The sequence below is a fragment of the Balearica regulorum genome, chromosome 1, assembly GCF_011004875.1.
Source record: "Balearica regulorum gibbericeps isolate bBalReg1 chromosome 1, bBalReg1.pri, whole genome shotgun sequence".
Lineage (NCBI taxonomy): Eukaryota > Metazoa > Chordata > Aves > Gruiformes > Gruidae > Balearica > Balearica regulorum.
Genome location: NC_046184.1, coordinates 72,633,222 through 72,653,373, shown reverse-complemented (window position 1 = coordinate 72,653,373; position 20,152 = coordinate 72,633,222). Strand labels below are relative to the sequence as shown.

Here is a 20,152-nt window from a genome sequence, read left to right as displayed (position 1 = left end):
CTACGAATTTGGGGCAAATATGCATGATGACAAAGGCTAGAAGAGAAGCTGGTACATGACTGCACAGATCAACACTGAGGTTGCAACTTAGGTTGCTCCCTAAGGAACAAACATCACAGCATTTGCTCACAGTTTGAAGCCAAAGCCCAAACCCGCATGATTCACACTTCTACAGTCTCACTTCTTGCAAATTTAGTTCTATTTTCCAAAGAAAAATCTTGACCTCCAAATCTAGGGAAGAAGCCATCAAGCTTAGAAAGCCTAGAGTTCTTTAAGAAACCAGTACAATTAAAACACTATGGGTAAATCTCAGTTTGAATTAATTATGTGGTTACTAAACTCTGACTGAGAATCCACTTAAACATATAATTTTTTCAATGATGAATAATTAAGGTTGAAAAGGACCTCTGAAGGTCATCTAGTCCAAGTGCCTGCTCAAAGTAAGGCTTACATCAATGTTAGATTAACTCAGCGTGTTGGTTCAGGTGAGTTTTCTATCCCCAGGGTAGATGTCCCACAGCCTCTCTGGACACCATTCTGGTGTTTATCTACCCTCGCTGTGAAAAATTCCTCTATTTAATTTGACTTTCTCTTGCTCTATGATTGCCTCTGGACCTTACAATATGCATCTTTGAGAGAAACCTGGCTCCATCTTCCCTATAATCCCCTTTAAGGTAGCCTGAAGAGAGCAAAGAGATCACAGCCAGCTCCTCAGCCTCTCCTCCCACCCTTGGTGGCACCTCCACTCAACTTACTCCTGCTTGGCACAGGAGTAAAACACACACAGCATGTCACAGGATGCCTTAGGATCCCTGGAGGGAAGGATCACTTCCATCAGCTGACCAGCTACACTCTTGCAAGGGCAGCAGGCTCATGGTGAGCCCCCACGGCTGGGCGGGTGCAGTGCTGACTCAGGGTCTGGCCTGACTCGTTGCTGACTCATTTCCCTGGAACTATGGTTGCCTTTTCAGCTAATCAGTCAAGAGTGCTAATGGACTGCTGAAAAGGGTAAGTTGCTACTTTTGTCCTCATTAATGTATCATGATTCACAGTATTCTGCCTACTGCTAACACTGGAGTGCTTTGACTGAGTGCACCAGGACTGACTGATGCTGTATTTGTGACAGCTGTCAAAGAATTAATTTTCTTGAAAAGACAAAAAAAAAAAAAAAAAAAAAAAAGGCATCAGTATCTGGCTTAACAGTGTCACCTATACAACAAAAAAGACTTTGCATGGAAGAACAGGCAGTCGTAAGGCTGATGACACTTGTTTAATGGATATTGGGCTAAGGCCATAGTCCTATGAAAATCTATCCTTTAAAATTAAAGTTTCTTAGTACTACAAAGCAAAAGACAACCAGCATCCTCAAAAAAAATCTTTCCTTCTTATTCCCTGCAATAAAACAAGAAAAACATAGCAACTATTCATCAAAACACCTAATTTCCAGCATACAGCCCTCAACTCTGCACTCAACCACAGTTTTGGACTTGTTATGCCATGAATCAGGAGAAAATACTTTAATTTGAAGCGAAAATGCAATTATAGTAAAGTAAGAAGGCAAGTGTTCAATCTGCTGGCATCACAGCTCCATCTACCTTCCTCGCTTCCAAAGCACGCCCAACTTGCAGAACAAATTGTAATGCATTTATGCTCCCAGGTGTTTCTTCTGAGAATACAGCTGTATGGCTCTAGTAGCACCCAAGGGAGTATCTGTGTGCGCTATGTAGAGAACGTGCATCCAAGGCTTCTGCATGCCCCCCTAAAGAATCCTCTCTTAAAGCAGGTACAGTATAACATTATCTTAATTGTTTAAGTCCTTCTCTCCAGCATGCCAACAATCTTTTGAGGTTCTGCCAAAAATATTTAACTAAGTGCTCCCTTAGAAAGGTGGTACAGGAAAAAACAAACAACTAATGAGGTTAAAGAGAAGGTCTTTCCTTTCTTTCCTCCAATAATTATATAGAAAATATCTCAGTCTGACACAGGAAAAAAGGTCATAATATAAGAAGAGAAATGCTGTTGTTTTGGGTTTTTTTTCCAAGGCAAATGCTTGAGCTACAGCCTATTGCTGCTGGTTTTTTACATACAGCGTTGCACGCAGAGACACTTGTAGGATAAAAATGGCCCACCATTTCCACATTGATACAATACAGGTGAAGTTTTCTTTGTGTATGTCAAGTTATTATTCTAGGCATTTTCCATGAAATCTACTCCAGCTACATTTCATCCAGTTTTTTATTCCTACATTGCCTGATATCAGCTATAAGCAATACCTTTCAAATCCTACCTACCAACAGAAGAAAAACAACCTATCTGTCTGGATCTCTCCTTGGCACAATCCAAGCCAAGTGACTATCCATGGCTTTCTTGGTATGGACTACTTTCCAAGCCTCAGTGAGATATAGACGATTTAACATCCAATAAAATCATTGGCCGGTCATCAAATAGAAGACTATAAGAAGCTAAAATGATGTTTTGCAGACAGATACAAGCTACTTTGCTCATGCCTCAAGGCAAAGGAAAGACAAATGCAGTTTAGTTTAGTGTAATGTCAAACCAAAGTAAAAAGGTGGCTTAAATCAATCTTGTTTTCCTCACACTAAAATGAAATGGGAGCTTTCTGACACTTTGTGACTCAGTTGAGGGAGAAATGAGGAACAGCCCAGTGGTGGTAACTTTTTAAACTGGTATCACTAAACAGTGAGCAAAACGTGACACTATGTCCCAATCTCAAAAAACTCCTGAACACCTTTGGTAGCCAATTAGTATTTGGTCTTCTGGACTGGCTAGTAAAGAGAAGCACATGGTGGATACCACTGAGCTGCATGACTCATGTAAAGCAGCTCCTCAAAATGGTGAAATCCACATGAGAAAGGTCAACTCAATTTAAGTCAGGCACAGTCTGATGGTCGGCTGGATTCCTTCTGCAAAAGACAGAGAAAGGTGGGCACCTGCAAGCATATCAACATTCTTCATCTTACATAGTGAAACACCTGGCAATCTTAAGAGAAAGAACTGATGATTTACTTTAAGCAATGGCAACATGGATATCTCCTAAGCCTACCATGCCCTCAGACCATGTCGCATGGATGTTTATTCCTTTGCACTTTTCTCCTAAACTCAAATTCCACTTACCAGATTTTTTCCCCCGAGTCTTCTGTATAAAATTGCTTTCTTATACATCATGTAGAAATAGGACCTGATAAATAAGTTCTTTCTCCATACTGAACAAAACAAATAGAGCTTCTGAAATTATTCATTGAAACCTGTATGCCAAGAATCTCTAATATTTCGTAAAGCTTTTTTTTGTGATGCCACTGTAGTTTTTAAATACAATGTGTGACATCATGACGGTACACCCAATATTTTAGTATAGATTTTTTTTTAAAAAAATATATCATATGCAACTCAATATCCTGGAATCAACATAGGCAATGTAGTATACTTTCTACTTCAAGTAAAACAGAAATCATCACTGATATGGTCATCCAGAAATTTATTCTACTGTCAGTCTAAATACCAACAGGAATTTGCTCTCAGCACAGATTCACATTATCTTTCTTGCAGGAAGGTTCAACAGGCCAGCAGTAACACCCAGCTAAGATTTTGAAGCATTTTAGGTACTCCAAACCCAAATCAATTATCATCTTGGATATTAAGAGCAATACTCTGATTCAATGCTCCATTGAAAGCCAGCGTAAAGAGGGTATGTTGTGGTTTTACCCCAGCTGGCAGCTAAGCACCATGCAGCTGCTTGGTTACTCCCCCCCCCAGCGGGATGGGGAGGAGAATCAGAAGAACGAAAGTGAGAAAACTCATGGTTGAGATAAAGACAGTTTAATAGGTAAAGCAAAAGCCATGCGTGCAAGCAAAGCAGAACAAGGAATTCATTCACCACTTCCCATGGGCAGGCAGGCGTTCAGCCATCTCCAGGAAAGCAGGACAAACACCATCACTCCGAACACTGCCGCCCCCCCATCCATCCTCTTCCCCAAGCCCCTGATAAGCCTTATACTGTCATATGGTATGGAATATCCCTTTGGTCAGTTGGGGTCAGCTGTCCTGGCTGTGTCCCCTCCCAACTTCTTGTGCACCCCCAGCCATCCTGCTGGTGGGGTGGTGCGAGAAGCAGAAAAGGCCTTGGCTCTCTGTAAGCCCTGCTAAACAACAAAAACATCTCTGTAGAACAAAAAACATCTCTATATTATTAACACTGTTTCCAGCACAAATCCAAAATATGGCCCCATACTAGCTACTATGAAGAAAATTAATTCTCTCTCAGCTGAAACCAGGACAGGGTAAAAAAAGTCTAATGCCTTTATGGCACTCTATGTGGCTGACGAGATGGACTGTAATCATTTGAACCATTTAAACTTTCCAAAACGTAAGAAATTTTGTTTCCAAGATTAACTGCAGCATTATGGTGCATCTGAGAGGTCAGGGAGTGAAAAACTGAAGCCAGATTATGATGTGACCAGATGAGACCAGAGGAACTTCCAGTCATTAGGAGATGACATGTTATTTAAACATGCTTATTCATGTAACACAGGGAGGAGTTAATTTTTCCTATCCATAGACATGTATGGCATAGACATCCAGATGCAAGCTACTTCTTGAGATGTTGCCTTCATAGGCGTAATAGAAAGCATCAGACATGTTTCCATGCCATCTCTAATAGTGAGATGAAGCATGTCACAGAGCAGGTCATGAGTCTTTCTTGATAGAAATGCCTTGTCTCTCCATCGACCATGATGTACACCTTAGCCGACAGCTCAAATGCAGTTCATTTTGCCAGACAAATCCCATCTTTACAATCACAACAAGATATCCAGAACCACCGCTGGAACTGAACTATTATGGACATGTGCTTGCAACCAAACGGGGATATGCCTTGCCTATAAAACCCTTTTCAAGAGTCTTTCCCTGTCTACAGCACAACCTGTGCCACATTCATCTTTAACACTGACCAGTTACTCTTTTTCCTTAGCAGATGTCATCCCAGGATCAGGCCAACTCCCTACTGTTTGCTTGCTACAAATGATAAGCAGAGCATGCTAGGTAGATCCATCTCTACTTCTGTACATACAGATGAAGTTAGACTCTATTTTGGCAGACTAACTCACCAACCAGCTTAAGACAAATGCTGAAGACTACCAGAAAGGAAATTGATAGCAGTGAGGCTACTAGCAGAGACAGAGCTCTTTAACAACGTCTTCTTTATTTTGGGGTGGGAGGTGCAGGGGGGTGAAGGCAGGTGGGAAGCAGGGAGCCAGTCACTCCTCTGGAGGTGGCTCAAATCTGTTTTGCACATTCTATGGGTCACTGCTACTTTCCCTTTCTGATAGCATCTGAGAACATCATGTTGATATACTTAACACTGAAGTAAATATGCGGTTACTCTACAGTTACTAAATGATTCAATCTATTGTTTGGAATAGCATATAGCTTGTAGCTGGCCAGGTAAGGGTTGTCCCATAACTGATGAAGCTGTTGCTGATACTTAATATGCAGTGACAGATAGATGTATCTGACAGGCAGCCATAAGGACTCAGTATGCTGTATTTCCAGTACTGACATGCCCACAAATACAGCAGTTCTGGATGGTCACACTCAAAGAGTTGTGGTCAACGGCTCAACGTCCAAGTGGAGAACGGTGACGAGCGGCGTTCCTCAGGGGTGGGTACTGGGACCGGCACTGTTTAACATCTTTGTCGGCGACATGGACAGTGGGATCGAGTGCACCCTCAGCAAGTTTACTGACAACACCAAGCTGTGTGGTGTGGTCGACACGCTGGAGGGAAGGGATGTCATCCAGAGGGACCTTGACAGGCTGGAGAGGTGGGCCTGTGTGAACCGCATGAAGTGCAACAAGGCCAAGTGCAAGGTCCTGCACGTGGGTCAGCGCAATCCCAAGCACGGCTATAGGCTGGGTGAGGAATGGATTGAAAGCAGCCCCGAGGAGAAGGACTTGGGGGTTTTGATCGATGAGAAGCTCAACATGAGCCGGCAGTGTGTGCTTGCAGCCCAGAAAGCCAACCGTGCCCTGGGCTGCATCAAAAGAGGAGTGACCAGCAGGTCGAGGGAGGTGATCCTGCCCGTCTACTGCGCTCTGGTGAGACCCCACCTGGAGTCCTGTGTCCAGTTCTGGGGGCCCCAGTACAGGAGAGACATGGAGCTGTTGGAGTGAGTCCAGAGGAGGGCCACAAAGCTGATCAGAGGACTGGAGCACCTCTCCTGTGAGGACAGGCTGAGAGAGTTGGGATTGCTCAGCCCAGAGAAAAGGCAGCTCCGGGGAGATCTAATTGCAGCTTACCAGTACCTGAAGGGGGCCTACAGGAAAGACGGTGAGGGACTGTTTATCAGGGAGTGTAGTGACAGGACAAGGGGTAATGGGTTTAAGCTGAAGGAGGGTCGATTTAGATTAGATGTTAGAAAGAAATTCTTTACTGTGAGAGTGGTGAGGCACTGGAACAGGTTGCCCAGAGAAGTTGTGGAGGCCCCATCCCTGGGAGTGTTTAAGACCAGGTTGGAGGAGGCTTTGGGCAACGTGGTCTAGTGGAGGGTGTCCCTGCCCATGGCAGGGGGGTTGGAACTAGATGACTTTTTGAGGTCCCTTCCAACCCAAACCATTCTATGATTCTTCTAAATAAGGCCAAGAGAAACCAACTGTCCTAGAAGTCTAGCCTATAAGGGATAAAGAAAAGCTAGAAAATGAGCAATTTTTTAAAGTGACATCTTAATAGTGGTCTGTAGTGTCAACAAACTGCAGTATCAAAGATTTGGTGGATAAGTTGTATTACATCACAAAGAAAATAAAGAAGTGCTTTAACAGAAACATCCATCAGGATTTTACTGATCTTACTGCGCACAGCTAGATGGTCAGAGGGCTCAGACTGTGTGTGCATATTCATGGACAAGCACATATGGACTAGCAGAGGCTTGGGAACAGAAAAGCACTCATACCTATATATGGCCCTGTTATATGGTATTGCAAATAAGTGCAAAAACAAATACAGTAAAATATATGGAAGGACTCATATGGTGAGCAAAATAAAAGCACAGACAGAGTGGAACACTTCCCACTAAACCAGAATTCATTCCTGAAGTATTAATTTCAATGGAAATATGTTTTTTCTCTTATTGAATTTAATAAGGAGATCTGCCAGTTATTACAAATGCAGAAGAAACAGCTACCCTGAAAGACTGAGCCAGTCAAGAACATTAAATCCTACAAGTCTCAAAAGGTTTGTCACTTTTAATAAAAGGCTCAGACACTGTATTAGTAATCAAATAAATTCATAATAACTATTACACTGTACATCAAAGAATGCAAAACCTCTGGAAATGGGATGTGGAACTTGTCAGCTCACACATATAAAGTCAAATCTACCTCAGATCAAGAGCAGCCAAAATCATTACCTGTCTGATAACTGTTTGGCGGCTTCTGCAAAACAAGTTAGGTGAGTCTACACCACAGAATTACAACACTGTGCAAGGCTACGGGAGCCAGCTCAGGTACGGGAAGCTGCCTCTCACCACGTCAGTGTGGTACAGTGTCCAGGATAATTAGCGGCTACCTGGGGCACGGCCACACTGCTTCCAAGACCACAGCTGTGCTCCTGCACGGCACTTCGCCGTCTAGACACACCAGCCCATTCAAAGCCAGGACTCCCTGCCAGCCCTGTGCAGCTCGGAACAGAGAGGTCTCCAGATCAGTAAAAGCCCTCACTGCACTCACACCACCTCTAATTGGGAGCCCTGACCCGAGCAGAGATGCTGAGGACAAAGCAGACAGGAACTCAACCTGTGATACTTCCCAAAAATGCCCTCTGCCCAACAAGCATAGGACAGAGTGATGAAAATGCAGTTGTACAAACTTGCTCAGACTTCCTTGGTCTCACTGCAAGCAGGTCTGTGCTGCTATCCATGCAGCTCTCTGGTGATGGGTAGACCTCCTAAGTAACATGAGAGTCCTGCTAACTTTCACGCTGCAAATTTTAAAAGAATGTTACTGTTTCACTTTACATTGTAAAAGACACACAATAGCTGGTGATACTGTGGGTGTACAGGAGTGTCTCAGGCACTTTCTGTTAACCTATGTAGTGTGATACCCACATGAGAAAAATAACTCCTCTGTCAACCGTTAATTTGGTAAGAAACCGAACGTCACGGTACATAACTGGTAGCAGAGCACTGTTCATGCTCTATTCTGGCCAAATTATTATAAGCTGGATTTCAAAACAAAGCACCATTTTCCTTCTACTTTCTGTTGGTAAAGCAAATGTGGTAATGAATACAGTGCTGACCATTTCAACTAACAAGCCCAAAAAACTGCAGAACATTTGCTCGCTCTACTGAGCTGTGAAGTAAAGCAACAGATGACAACCTTATGCCTCAGTGTCTTGTGGCACTTTTCTTAATAACAAGGATCAAGAAGACACTCAAAGAAAAAGCACATATTTATGCCATTAAAAAAATATCACATCTGATGCTCTCTAAAACCAGTAAAAACCCCAACATCATTCCAAATGATGAGCACAGCAAGTCAGACAGTAATGATGTCTCCTGCCCTAATAATAGAAGGGCATTTCTACATTAAAGCCTAAAAATCAATACATATTGTAGCCATATTTTAATGATTGTTTTCTATAAGGAATTTAAAATCATAGCACACCTTTAAATTTTTGTAAGGTATTGAGCTATCATTTTAAACATACTTATGGCTCCTAGTCTCAATGAAATTACTCACTTTTGCATTCACAGCTTCAGAATTCTATCTAAATGAAAATAAATACATAGCTAATGGTCAATGTGATAGAAACAAAGCAGAAAAAAAGGTGCAGGAGAAAAAAAAAAGAGAGAGTGAAAGAAGGAAGGATCCAATAGAAGCTTGGGAGGGACCAGTGTTTCAGAAGTTTTAATCACAAATGCTAGTTATATTCTCATCTCCCAGCATTCCTACGGTATTTTTCTCCCTTTGTTTCTTGAACAGCTGCTTCTAAAACTTCACCTGGTTGTTTTGGGTTGGAGTTTTTTGGGGTATTTTGGTTGTTTGGGTTTTGGTGGTGTTTTTTTTTGAATGGTTTGCATCCCTCTTCCCAATTTTCAGCTCCACTGCAGAGAGTGGTTTCTTCCTCCATCAAGTTCTAATTAAAATGAAAACATCCATCTTTGCGCTTCTTAACGCAACTGTTACAGCAAACTTCATCCTAAAGCAAACTTCAAAAGGGTCAAACTACAAATCATTTGCACTGATGTGATCAAAAAGAAAGACAAAATAAAGTACACTTATGAATTTGATGAGTTGCATGTGTACGTATGGGTGTATTCTTCCCAAATTAGCTTTGATCTGGAGAGTGAAATCCCAATATAAAGAATTTTAGACTTTGGTCACCAAAACATCTATGTGCATAATTATTGCAAGAGACCAAAGTAAGTTATAAATTGCCAGTAAATGTAGAAGTGGAAAGTAGCAGGTTCATTTCAAGCACAAGGCTGTCATCATTCTTCTCTCAACCACTCTTTCCTGCTCTGCATATTTCTCTAGCAAAACTTAAGATCCATTTATGAATTGAAAAGAAAAGAAGCAAGTTACAACCTATCATCTGGAATCAGATTCAGTGGTCATGATTGCCAAAAGTTATGCTATTATGCTGGGGGTCAGAGTATGGTCACTGCTGAATCAAATGAAGACTGGAAGGAATCTCTAAATTAACTAAGGTCATACCCCTGCCTTGAGTCAGGATCACTTATGGTGGTGACGTTCCTGACAGACACCCAGTTAGCCTTGTTTGACAGCACTGGTTCCAGTGCCAGTGCAAGTAATCCTATTCTCTACTAATTTACGCAATAGATGATTACTCCCTCTTTGTGAAGGCCTTTTAAAGACTCATGTTACTCCTCCACTTTTTTTGACTCAGCCTAAACTCTGTCAATCTTTTTTCAGAGGTCATGTTTTCTTTATCTCCAGTCATTTTAAGTGCTCTCCTCTGGACTTGGGTTCATATCTTTCCTGGAGTGTGGGGCCCAAAATTAGAAATAGCCCAATCTGAAGCCAAAGAATTTCAGAGCAAAGTAGAAAGGTTATGTGAGTCGTCCTGCTGACACAATAGTTTAGGTATTCATTATGGCACTAACCTTTTTCACAACCACATAACATTTTTTTTCCAAGTGTGGGCTGTGATCCACAACAAACCCAGATCTATTTCTAAATAGCTGCTCCAAGCAAGTTGTTCCCTGTCCTTGTTGTTCCCTGTCCTCCTTAGGACTGTCTAGCTACAGTAATCTGTATTTATCAAACTGAGCTGCAGTTCAATTTCCCATATTGCAGCTGTAACTTGCCCAGATAAATTTTGAAATTTAAACCTGTTCTGCAAAGTAGTGACAGTTTCTCTTAGCTCTGTGGGGTCTTCATATTTGATGAACATTCCCTGAAATCCATCATTCAGATTGCTAGTTAAAATACTAAACACAAACATCAGCTATTTTCTTCTTTCTTCTAGGTGCTTAAACATAATTTGACTACTTTGCTTCAGTGTTTCTTTGAGAACCAAACATCTAAAATTTCCTACCTCATCTACTTTCCCCCTCTTCAAACATAGATTCTAACCCTAATCTACAGGTCTATCTCACATGTGCTCTTGAATATGGCTACTAACAGCTCCAAGATGTTAGCCACCATCTCTTTACATGTCCTGACATGAAATTCATCAAGTCAAGATTACCCCAAAACATTTGAATGTTCTCTAACCTTCCTCATATAATGCTGTCATCTGTGGTCTCAATACATAAATTGTCAGCCATCTTCCACACAACTGACCTATTTCATAGACAGCTACTAGACAGTCAAGAGTAAATTTCAAAAACATTGGCGTCTATCATATACTCTCCCATTCCATGAAGAAGTGGATTGACTCTTTAATGTTCCTCTGAACACTTACATACGATGACTCCTTGTTATTTTGGGTGTATCTTGCTCACTTCCTCTTACATTTTGGCTTAGCTTTTCTGGTTTTGCCCAAGGGTACTTCTAGTACATTCCCCTATATGTCCTTAGCTCCTTGACTCAGTTTCCATGTCCTGTATTTGTGCATGTGTACATATGTACATACGCATACAGACAAAATTCAACACTTTTACTTTGCTATCATTCGTTTTCACTCATGTTGCTTATCCACCTAGAAAACTCAACCCATTTCTTCCTATCAGTTGGAGTCAAATTTGAGAAGTTTCTCTTCTAGTTATGTTCTCCATCTCCTGAAATAAAAGCCACTTCAACTGCTTGCGTGTCCCCTCATGCACCTAGGCAAAACAGAGCTGGCATTCATCATAATATAGTCTACATTCTTTTCTTTAGCTGTCACATAAAGACTTTGGGTAAAGACCCTCCCCCTATACACAGGATCTCAGAACAAGTACATAATTGGTTATACAAGGATGTAGCCCTACTCTCTGCTTGCTCTACTTGATCCAAATAACCACTTCAATATTAATATTCTGTTAAAATTACTCACTAGGTCAGGTGCCAGTCCCAGGCAATATTGCTTATAGTCATTCATGGTTTCTTTTGCAGTACCTCCTCTCATTATATTAATACGCTCATGTGCAAAGCAACTCTTCCAGTTTTTCTCTCTTCCTGTTTCTCTCCTGTGTCCCCATATCCCCCCTCCCCATTTTCTCTTTTTTTTCTTTAAGATTGAAATACACACTTAATTTTTGTCCAACAGGTCAGAGCTCATCTAGGAACCTTGGTTAAAACGATTCCTCTTCCTTATCTTCATGAGAAATTATTTCAAAGTTAGAAACGGATTGATAAGTAAGTGCTACAGACAGTGTGCAGTGAAGAAATGAAATCAAGAGGCTACAGAGAAGGAAGACAATGAGAGAAGAGAAGAACGTACCAGAAGAGAAGTCAGACATGCAGATAAACACTCATAACAGCGAATCTCTTGTTCTATTCTCTATAGCAATGACGAGCACTGCCTATATCATCAATAGGATTACAAGTCAACTGTAAAACCTGTTAACTGCAGCAGTTTGGAAAGGGCCAATATAATGCCTTTGAGATTTCACTGTAACATTCTGCTTTTTATAAAGCAAATTTAAGTTGGGAAAGATTGAAGCTTCTGAATTATCCATGTCCCTATTGTTCTCAGTATCTCACTAATGGCTCTTCTTCCTGTAGGATCTAGTTTATATTACATTCTACTACACCATAGCTTTCAAGAAACAGGAGGTAAAATGGCATGCAATTTTAAATTACCACATAGGTATCAGTGTAGAGTCTATGACCTGAAAAACAATTGACTGTAACTCCAGACCAGGAAGGCATCATCGTTTTCTGTTAAGCCCATAACATGGATGCAATACACAGCTCTGCTCCTAAGAGATTATATTTCAAATAGTTCCCTTCCTGCATCATGAGTCAGTCAGCAGTCCCACACCATCAGAATAATTAGCCACAGCTTTTTGTTCTTCAATGAAGATGTACAGGCTAACAGCTTGATTTTAATTCCCCACTGGAACAAGTAACTCATTATGACCAGCATTAAAAGTTATCTGCAATAATTTAATAGGGTAATTCTAGAGATCTGACAGACCTCTAAATTATGTGTAAATAGATTGTTATGAATGCTTGAGAAATTAGATTATAAATTTAAAAGCCTCCTACAGAGAAAGACGATGACCAACTATGCACACAAGTCCCTTAACACAGCAATTTCAGAGATCCCCATCACTGAGTTTAATAATGCTAACAGTTCCCTATAGCTTCTGCCTCAAATAAATCATTAGCTATCCAGACACAAATCCAATTTTCCTGAATGGAAAAGAGTCATTCACACAAAAAAACCCACAACAACAAAATAACTCCAAAAAAGTATGAAATTAAATTGAACTCTTAAAGTCTCAGACAAGAAAATGGTAATTCCCCATCAGCATTTTGTAAAAATATAGACCTTTATCATCATGGGAGGAAAGAGAGAAAAGATCTTTAGGTTTTGAACCCAAAAGCTGATGACCAGCTAACATAATAAATACTCAACAAGTTGGACTGATTGCAGTCAAAGTTCATTAGTACTATTGCTTAAAAGAAATAAAGGTGTCAACAGTGCCTGTTCTTTGGTGACCAACTATGCCCCCTCCCTCATTCTGCAGCGTTAAAGCCTGTTTGCCCAGAGGGCAGGTTAAAACCTGTTTCCTAGAACAGTGAGACTGGGGGTGGTGAGGCAGATTATCTTACTTAATATTATTTTAGAGAAGTGAAAATGGGAGGACATTATCTAGAGAATCGTTGAGAGTAAATACATCACCTGCAAATTTCCTGGTTCAGCAGAAACTCTGTCTTATTTCAGTTAACAATCACACTACCACACACTGTGATCTCAAATTTAATACAAAGATTAAATCACTCCAGAATTCAACCTAAAGATGTAGCAAGACTTTGTACTCTTGCAGACAACGTCCACAGATGCAAAACATGAGTTTCAGATCAATTTTGCATTCCTCAGAGCCTTAAACACCTCTCCTTTCACTTATGTGGCTATGTGACAAAAGCATGGCCAAGGCAATATTGCAGTATTTCACCTTTAAATTCAACGGAAAACTTATTTTCTCAACAGAAATGCACAGCACGTAACATTTCCTGAGTTTTATCACAGAAATATTTCTATTTCTTTTCCATACTTCTCTTTTGCACCTATTCAGACCTACTTTCTCCTTCCTCAGTATTTCAAAAACAATTGCGCATGCCATGGGAAACACATTTGAGAACTCTTGGATCTGAGAGGCACAGCCATGACAAGCCATCCTTTTAAAGAGCATTCCCTGAGCTCTAGGGGCTCCCCAGCTGCCCTGCTTGTGGCACTGACGATTCTAATGCCAATGAAAATGAGAACAGGATTGCCCAGCTGTCAGAAAAAGGGAAAGGCAAATTAATAAGGTTAAACAGCTTAATCCAAGAATGGAAAAATGAACTGAATGGTACAACAAATTAAGTATCATAAAGGGCACTGACATAGCTACTTTATCAATGAATAAGACTGCTAACGTGTTACATACTTGTTATATAGCACTTTAACATTAATAGGTATGCATACATTCAATACTATCCCTTCAAAACAGAATACACTCTGAAATAAGACTACGTTCACTTTCACAACATGATGAGGTAAAGCTTTTTTCCTGTACTATTGTGAACTTATACATTTTCTAACATGAATCTTGCTAACGTTTGCCCAAAGTATAATCTGTAATTAGAACATATTTCCATTTCTAGAGCAATTTTAAGCCCCCAACTGTCAATTTGAAACTTGAACGCTGTATGTTCTACCAGAGTTGGGTAACATATATGCTAAACAACATAGCTGCTGATGTGAACAAAGGAAGAAAAGAAAGGAAAATCACTACCAGTTCCCCACAGGTTTTTTTTGTTTGTTTGTTGTTTGTTTTTTTTATAAAACATTAATTGGCAGTTCAGGAATGAACCACTTAAACCTCCCCCCATACTGTCATACTTTCATGTTCACATGCATGGGGGTAACAAGATTTAAAGTTTCTTTTGTGAAGAGCTACATGAATTTAGTGGATACGGTTTAAAAAGGCAAAACAAACACCCGGTCAAGCAAGCTTACAAAGGTGGGTTTTTTGGTTTATATAACACTTGAAAAGTAAGACAGAGACATGTTTGAAAAATATTTAACTTCATGGAATGTAATTCTCTTCTAAGGTTTGATTAAGGTAACTCATGCCTAAACCAAACCGAACTGGCATCAAAGGGGACCATACCATCCATTCACTGACATGTGAGGGATACAAAGTTTCAGCCATCCTTTGGAGGCTTTATCTGGGCTTCAGGTGGCAGTGCCTCAGATGGAGGAACACTAGAGATGGCTCTTCACAAAGCTGTCCCCTGAATAATCCAACAGAATTATTTGCTAGGCAGACCCAGAGCTGCTTTTCGGGGTCCACACTTGAGCAACAGGTAGCACAGCCCTCCATAAGGTTGAAGCCTGAGTCAGTAAACACTATAGATTTGAGCTGAGTTCACCTGGAGCTGCTCCTGCACCCAGCACAGGGCACTAGGACCTCTGAAGCCATCAAGGTGTGGGAGCTCAGCTGGTGGGTGCACAGGAGCAGGGTACAGGCACTGTTCTGCCCACGCCTTCTGCACTGTGTCCGCCTGGCCCTCACCACGTCCCTGGGCAACCCAACAGGCATGTCCAGGTCAAGTTCTTGCTACCAGCCCCATTTCCCCAGCCTCCCACCCCTCATCACACCCAGCAATGGAGAATTGGCTGTCCCCTTCAACCAGCACTGGGTACTGGGATGTTTACTGCATGAACTGCATTGGGCAGTTGAAAAAAAAATAAAAAAAAGAAGATGGAACAAAGGCTCTAGATAGGACATCCATGTTCTCTTCTACGTTGTCCTTAGGGGCTGTCACAAGGCACCAACGCAGCAGTGTACTCCTGGAAGTGCTTAAAAAACCTCCAGGTATACTGAAAATGGCTTTGGATAGCACAAGTCAGAGAAACTGCAACTTAAAAGAATTCCCAACCAAGTACAAAGCTAAAAAGTCTGGAGGAAAAGGAAGTTGTTGCTGATAAGCTGCCTTTTATCTCCTGCACACATGAACTCTTGTTTCTGCTAGGTAAAATTATTGCATAAGCTTACATAAGGAGAATAAGCTTCAAGTAGGATATATAAGGTCTAAATAAGACCTTCTGCTTTCAGACTTTTTTTTCCAGATGTTAAATAAAGACACTTTGCTACTAGAAGCCAGTCTAATTGCCATATTTATCACTGGTCGCAAACTTCCTAGAAGGCTACGCCTAGATATACTAAGCTCCATCGGACCTACTGGCTACTCTTACACATGCCGACAGATGGTACTGCTACTGGTAGTTCTCCTGATAGTGCCGCAGAAAAGGAAGAACACGGCACATGACACATGGCAAATATGCTCATGCTACCACAGGAGTCTCAGAAATGCGGTTTCTTTTGTAACCGTTAAAAAGTTGCGTTCCTGAAGCTAGGCATAAGCAATTATTCTCATTCATCAAAATTGTAGTCCCTAGAAACTGCTCAACCTATTATGTGTGGCTCAAGGCCGATTACAATGCATACAATTAAAAATAAGATTTAGGTCTCCTTCAGCCTCTTGAAAGGATTTTTTAAAAAGTCCCTAGTTTATTTAGATAAAATGGATTTCCAAAAAAATCACCCCAGAGCACCACTCAGAAGTCATAGTTTTATCAAAAACTGTATGATTAGATTGGCTCAGATTACTTTCTTGAAAAAATATCCATGTTTAATTAAGCGCATAAATCAGACTGATGAAAAAGAAAATTTGTTCCCTGAAGATACAGCCTACGCTATCTACTTTTAGCCAGGAGTTAGCCATAAACTATTTCATTTCACTTCATTCAGCTTTCTCAGTCTGTGGTTGTTGCTGAATTACCAAAACACACACACATATCACGCCTTCCTGTATCTCCCTAAGTCAACTGTCAACTCCTTCACTCCTTCCAGGACACATGCAGATGAAGATTCCCTTAGATGTAAGAATCATCCAGACCGTGGCCACCTTCACTTTTACACATCAAAGCATCTTTGTGTGCCGTGGTCTTGTGCGTTCTGGTTTTAGGATCAGTCCCAGACTTTCCCAGGAACTCCCTTTCTGTGTGGTTTCACCTCGTACACACAACAGCTAGAGGTGGCAGAGGTGATTCCCTTTAAGGTTTATAATTCAGGTTTGGGTTTGTAACTTGAGTAATCTCAGCACAACACGAGACAGGCGGATGTATCCACCACCACAGCGTTCACAGTAAGGGTGGGAAATCAGTGCTGGCCATGTCAGTCATTTCCTCTCAACAACAGAGCTCAAGGAAAATCATATATCTCATGAATTTGTCTCTAGTTTTGCTTTTCTGTGCTGAAAAGGTATCTTTGTTCTGTTTTGCTGGAATGCAGTTATTCCAGGCTACCTTGCCTCATCTGTATGAGGGCCAATTTATCCACTTTCATCCCAGACTCAGGTAGCAAACCCCAAACAAATTCCACCTCATCAGCTTCCTAAGCTTAAGTTACTTTTTGTGTTCTTTTTTAATTATTTGATTTAACTTGTAAAAATACCCCATGGAATGTTTTTAATACTGGTCTCTAGAGACACAGCTTCCCCATTGCTGCCTCTTTCTATTTGCATGAAGAAAACCTCAACACTCAGACTCTGCTCCTCCCACGTGCTGACCTTGGCATGCTCAAGTGACCCAAGTGAAAGGAGAAAGCTTTCCTTTCAGACATGCGAGAAGCCGCCGCATAAAGGATGAAAAAAGGTGCTTGCCCTGCAACCGGTAGCACTAGAGAGATAAGGGCATGGTCAGACAGAATCCGTACTAGTGCAACCGATAAACCTGCTATCTACTAAAGTTTCCAGATAATACATGAATCCAGTCTTTCAGCCTCTTAGAAAAATATGCAGGCTCTCTGTTGAATTTAACACGCTCCAGAAATCATTCAGTCTTCTGTTTGCTTAAATACTCACCAAGCTTTGGACAATGACTTGCTACCATTAGGTTATCAGCAAGCACTCACCCCGGCCTTCTCTCAAGATGACTAACATCTCTGCAGCCCAGTAATCTTGAACAAGTTATACAAGGAATGCAGATTCTCTTCATGGACCAAACCACCAAATTAATATTTCCACAACAGTATCCCTTGGCTGAGATCATCATACAATTCAGCAGATAAAAACTCCCTGGAACAAACCATTGCTAAGCAATATAATCTTTTATTTTACCAAACTAGAGATTGTACCATGCAACATCTGATGAAAAAACTGTTCACAAGACAGACTTGGGGCATAATCCTATGATGGGAAATTGTCTTCACTGAATTAAGATACCGTAATCAAGTGTTTGAAGTACTTCGGGAAAACGAATTTTATTTCATCAAATTGTTTTTAAATAAGTTTCATTTTGCCTTCTAGAATATCCCTACCAGGAATATTCTTGAAAAAGTAACTAAAATAGACAGGCACCTTAAAATGATCCTCTGCCCCCTCCAACTGTCTTTCTACTAACTCCCTCACAAATCCACCCCTCTCACACCTCCAAAAAAGGAGCTCACCCGGTCGACTGCAAAAATCACAAAAAACAACCCCACAACCCATAGAAAAATAACCATTAAGCCCCTTTGGTCAGGGCTAAATTGTGACTTACAGCACAACCCCATCAACGAGGTAAGGCAAAAAACTTAGTGCAAGAGAGATGCTGCACAAGTGTCTCAACGAGACTAGCAGATATTTCCAGCTCAAGTGTGTTTCTCTTTCTTTCTCAAGATGACAGGAAATTGCTTTATTTTACTATGAAGAAGGAGCCCTCACACTCTACTCGTGAGTTTCAGCAATGGATGTGATGCCCACCCCCATGTCTCCCATTCCCAATTCTCTGCTCACTTGCTTGAAGGTAAACCAAAGGGCAAGATGATCAGTTCAGCAATTTAAGCATGAGCCCTAGGACTTAGAAGATTTCCTACAGAACATTAAGGGAAAGTTTCCATATTCTGAAGCAACTCTGTGGTCAAGTCACAGCTAAGCCTTTATAGTGAGGGCCACACGTTAATGGGCAAGCAGGAAGCAAAAAGCATACCATTGAAATACGCTGACACCAGCAAGTATCTCACCAGTAAAGGTGGTGGAGTTTTCCTGCATTTCCTGAACTCGTTCCAGGTGTCTTACAACATTACTTATCCTAACATTACACATCTTAAAATTACATTACATCTTAAAATTACACTCAGGCTTCAGTGTTTTCTGATGCTGCATCTTCAGCCTCTGCTGCAGGCCAGCGGCACTGTTAATATTGTGGCTTCTAACCTGTCTCAGAAATAAGTTAGGGGGTAAAACAAATGGAAAAAGGTCTGTCTAGTTCACAAAGCTCCCATTCCTGCTATCAACAAGCTGAACCATAGCAATGACAAGTCGCAGGAGGTCTGGTGAAAGACCGCTGTGTGTAGAAAGCTAAAGAACAGAAATAGTATCATGGGAACCCAAGCTCAGGTTGTTTCAAAGGACAGTGAAAGAAAGTGATTCACTGAGTGAGGTTTCAAGCATTTGCACATTTCGAGCCAAGCACGTAACCACGCACTGGTGCAAGTCTCTTCATTAACATAAACAAAACCATACATCATACACACACATATGGAATAGTTTGTGTGTTTAAGATAATTTTTGGTTTCTCTTTAAGGGAATTCAATCATAGTTGACACTTCAGAGCTGCTAGTAGGTGACCTGACATAGCATCTGTGTCGCAACGCCTAGATGTGTTGCTAGGGTGAGCTAAGGATAGGAGTTAAGCCTCGGCTCTAAATTTCCTGGCTTTTTTCAGCTCATGTCAGCCCTTATTGTTATTTCCACATAGGGAGAGGTGTGATTAAGAGAAAGAATACTGTTGCTCTGCTTGACTGTTTCTTGGCAGTTGGTGGATTTTGCTAAAAACCTTATCAGAATAAACCCGTCTCTTGCTTCTGTGGCATGCAGTGGAAGCATTTTCATCTACAGAAAAAGATATCCTGTAACTGAATCGTTCCCCACCCCAACATTACAGGTAACCTCCCTGTCAGCATGGGCTTGATCCCTTTAATCTGCACGCAGGAGAGGAAAGGAAGACCAAAGCTGAATCCCTTTGAAGTAGCCCTTTACCTCAAGTTCAAATACTTATTGGGAAACAAAACAAACTAGTACACTCAGGCGAACAGATGATTCACTCCCAGCTCTAACACTACCTTGTTTTACCTTTCCTGGAAACACAACCCACCCAATATTTTTTTCTTCTTTCCCTCCTCCCAGAAGCCCAGCTAATACTTAGTCAAATGTAGACGTCTGTATCCCTCAACAACAAAAAGCACAAGACGTATTATGAACAATTTCAAAGTCTACGGATGATGCTTGTTATTCCTAGTAGACAATAAAGAAGGATAGCAATTAATCACTGTCTGCTATCTGCACTTAAAAAGTGGCAATTATTGATAAATGTGTTCCCACTTCGAGCACATTACCGAGAAGTGCGGCTGGTGAGAAGTCTGCACTACTACAAAACCTGAACACATTAACTGGTCAAATAGCTTTTGAGGCCAGAGCACAAATACCGACTTC

The 20,152-nt window shown here is 41.1% G+C and overlaps 1 protein-coding gene across 3 annotated transcripts in view; it reads right to left on the bottom strand.

Annotated features, from left to right (window-relative positions):
• The window catches only part of PDE3A (phosphodiesterase 3A), a 274,755-nt gene that overhangs the window by 135,382 nt on the left and 119,221 nt on the right, over positions 1 to 20,152 (bottom strand). The gene's annotated exons all lie outside the window — the stretch shown is intronic.